Source organism: Babylonia areolata, chromosome 22, assembly GCF_041734735.1.
Source record: "Babylonia areolata isolate BAREFJ2019XMU chromosome 22, ASM4173473v1, whole genome shotgun sequence".
Lineage (NCBI taxonomy): Eukaryota > Metazoa > Mollusca > Gastropoda > Neogastropoda > Buccinidae > Babylonia > Babylonia areolata.
In genome coordinates, this window is record NC_134897.1 from 15337785 (window position 1) to 15341309 (window position 3525).

Below are 3525 nucleotides of genomic sequence, written 5' to 3' on the forward strand. Positions count from 1 at the left end.
CACACACACACACACACACACAGAGAGAGAGAGAGAGAGGACCACGCTGGCGTGTTATAACAGTCAGACACAGCACAGAACGTTGGGGGGAGGGGGGACGATGGGGAAGGGCACACAGAGAGAGGAGGGAAGAGATACAGAGAGAGAAAGGGAGGGGTAGAGACAGACAGACAGACAGACACAGCAAGACAGACAGAAAGGAACCAACACACTTCGTTATGACACAACCAAGCAAAAATTCTGAACACACATGAGAGGAGGGCGTCAGAGAGTGGGGGAGTGGAGAGAAAGAGCACAGAGAGAGACAGACAGACAGACAGACAGAGAGAGTGTGTATGTGTGTGTGAGAGAGAGAGACACAGAGAGAGAGTGTGTGTGTGTGTGTGAGAGAGAGAGTGTGTGTGTGAGAGAGAGAGTGAGTGTGTGTGTGAGAGAGAGACAGAGAGAGATAGTGAGAGAGAGAAAGAGAGTGTGAGAGAGAGTATGTGTGAGAGACAGAGTGTGTGAGAGAGAGAGAATTTGCAACAGGAATCTCCGTATGCAGTACTTCGTAAGATATGAGCATACTCATGGCAGCACAGTGTCACATTCAACACGGAAGTACTTAAAAGATGTAGGGTCTGTTTTTCTTCTTTCTAATCTAAAATTCACGAGTTGAAAATTAATAAAGCATGAAGAAATCAACACACACACACACACACACACACACACACACACACACACAGTGAGAGACAGACAGACTGGCACACACACACACACACACACACACACACACACGCGCGCGCGCACACACACATACACGTCTAATATCACTCAAAGTGAAAAGACGGTAAATCAAAGAAAGAAAACACACACACACACACACACACACACACAGAGAGAGAGAGAGAGCACATACACTCCACCTTTTCCAATGTGCAGTTCATTAGACTACCACCCACTGTCCAGCTCCTCACTCCCAATCACCCTCTCTCATCTTTTTCTTTTCTTTTTTGTCTGATATTCTCAGCGGACAGACGTAAAATGGGGGAACAAAACTGTCACACGAAAACTGCTAATAAAAACAAACAGCAAAAAGAGAGACAGAGACGGAGACAGTGAGAGAAACAAACACACAGTGTTATGACACAACAAATAACACACTACACACTGACCTGGTCTCAGATAACAGCGTTGCCACCCCTGCGGCAAAACACTGAGGCGTTGACTCCGTCTGATACGCTGGATATCCGCTGGGGATGAACATATTTCTGTGTTGTTGTCGTTGTTTTCATCACACTCCTTTCGTTTCTTCGCGGCTATACCAAGTTGAAAACACCGGTTCTCGTCCGATCACCGAAGTTAAGCAACGTCGGGCCCGGTTAGTACTTGGATGGGTGGCCGCCTGGGAACACCGGGTGCTGTTGGCATTACCTGAGCGGATGACAAAGAAATCCTTTAGAATCGGCAGTTGGAATTGCTCCAGCGCAAGAATGAGAATCTCAACAAATGAGAAATTGGCATATGATTTTGACATATTACGTCTCCAAGAGACCAGGACAATTGCAGACAGACCAATAAATTTTTGAGAATTTCACAGTCTTTCAAAGGCATGAAGGAAGAGGAGTAAAACAAAAATCTAAAAAAAAACAACAAAGTTTCCACCATAAATCATAAGAGAATATGAGAAATGGTGTAGCAACTCGTGTGAACTAGTTGGTGTGCGTCTTGAAAAACCTTACGGAATTCACAAAAGCATCGTGCTCATCAATGCCTTTGTTCACCCAGGAACCTGCACAACAAAAAGCGGATTGGGCCTTTTTAGAGCAAATAGAGAACGAATTTGGAGACTGTCATTATCTGTGGAGACCTTAATGCAAGATCGAAGTTATGGGACCAGCGGAACACCAACCCACAAGGACTCGCACTTGAAGGAATGATAGAGGAAATTCTTCTTAGCCCATTAACAACCACATCCCCAACTCGCACTGTAATAAGACAAGGGGACAGTGACAGTGTGATAGACATCGCTCTAACATCTCCAAAATTTAGAGCAGGAATGAATGCAGAGACGCTTCCACACCAAGGCAGTGATCACCTCCCGGTAGTTTTCAGTCTGCAGATACTATCAGATAAACCCTGTATGAAACCGCGTGATCCATTTCAGTATGAAACCAAAGAGACAACCATCATCGAAAAATTAAGACGCAGAAGAAACAAAAGAACGGCGCTGAACCGGAAGCAAACTGTTCAGCCCCCATGGTGAAATACTGACAGTGACACACAGAGAGCCTGGATAGAAAGATACGCGGCTGTCAAACTTTGGCAAAGAGAAAGAACGAAGCCTTCTCCGGACAAAGAAATTGAAACAAAAATTAAAGAAAAAACAAAACAGTTTGAAGTCATTGCTCAAGAGGCCAAAACTGACAAGTGGAAACAGTTTCGCGATGCACTCAGTTATGACACAACATTGACAGAGTTCTGGCAATTTCATCGTTGCATGGAAGGGAAAACGTGCACAACAACTCCAGATGTTAGATAGTGATGGAACCAAGCTTAAGACAAATGAAGAAAAATGATCCGCCCTGCTCAAACGGTTCATACAACAGAGTGATCAAAGAAACTTAGATGAAAAAAAAAGAAGTATGTTGAGGAGTTAAACCAAAACGTTATGCAGACTGGACCTGATGATGACTTGACAACAGATGATCAAAACGAAGCAATAGCTAAATGCAAGAAAGAATCGGCTCCTGGCCCAGACAAAGTTCGCTACTCGGACATCAAGGAGCTATCGGAAGAAGACAGAAGCAAACTTTTCAGTCTATATCAACAATGGACATGTGCCGGAGGACTGGACACACAGCTTCTTAAAACCCATACATGTTTGGGAGGACGATACAGTCATTGTCACATCACCAAAATATTTTCAGTGCATCAGTTCATGTTCAAGCACTTTGGTTCTTGGCAATTGCAGTGTGTGAAGGCTGTTTGGTTTTGACATTCACCGGTGTGTGTGTGTGTGTGTGTGTGTGTGTGATGTCACTCTCTCGCATGGAGTGAGCGCTCACTTCTCCTACCGTGATTGGGCAGTTTCTTCACAACACACACACACACACACAAATTCTCCGTTGTGCAAGACATCCAATATATTTGATTATCTGCGGAAAAAAAACAAAATCTGTCTCATAGTCGTAATTCCTGTGTTCACTCACTTTTAAGCGCCGGGTAGCTTCAGTTGCCAGCTCTTCGCGGACTCTGTAGCATAAACGCTGTTGTTTTTCTTCAGTTCGCCCAACATCATTATTCAGTCTGGGCAAAAATAGTTGCATGGAAACAACAATTAATCGGAACTTCGCCAGTGTTTCAGATCTCACCAACCATTCTCCAACTGAAGTTTCATTCACTCATTCAGTTTCATTTTCGTGAACCTAAGCGCGTTGGGTTACGCTGCTGGTCAGGCATCTGCTTGGCAGATGTGGTGTAGCGTATATGGTTTGTCCGAACGCAGTGACGCCTCCTTGAGAAACTGAAACTGAAACTTTCGTG

The 3525-nt window shown here is 44.5% G+C and overlaps 1 pseudogene; it reads left to right on the forward strand.

The window, feature by feature from the left end:
- Window positions 1–1290: 1290 nt before the first annotated feature.
- On the forward strand, window positions 1291–1409 carry LOC143297541 (5S ribosomal RNA; annotated as a pseudogene).
- Window positions 1410–3525: the final 2116 nt, after the last annotated feature.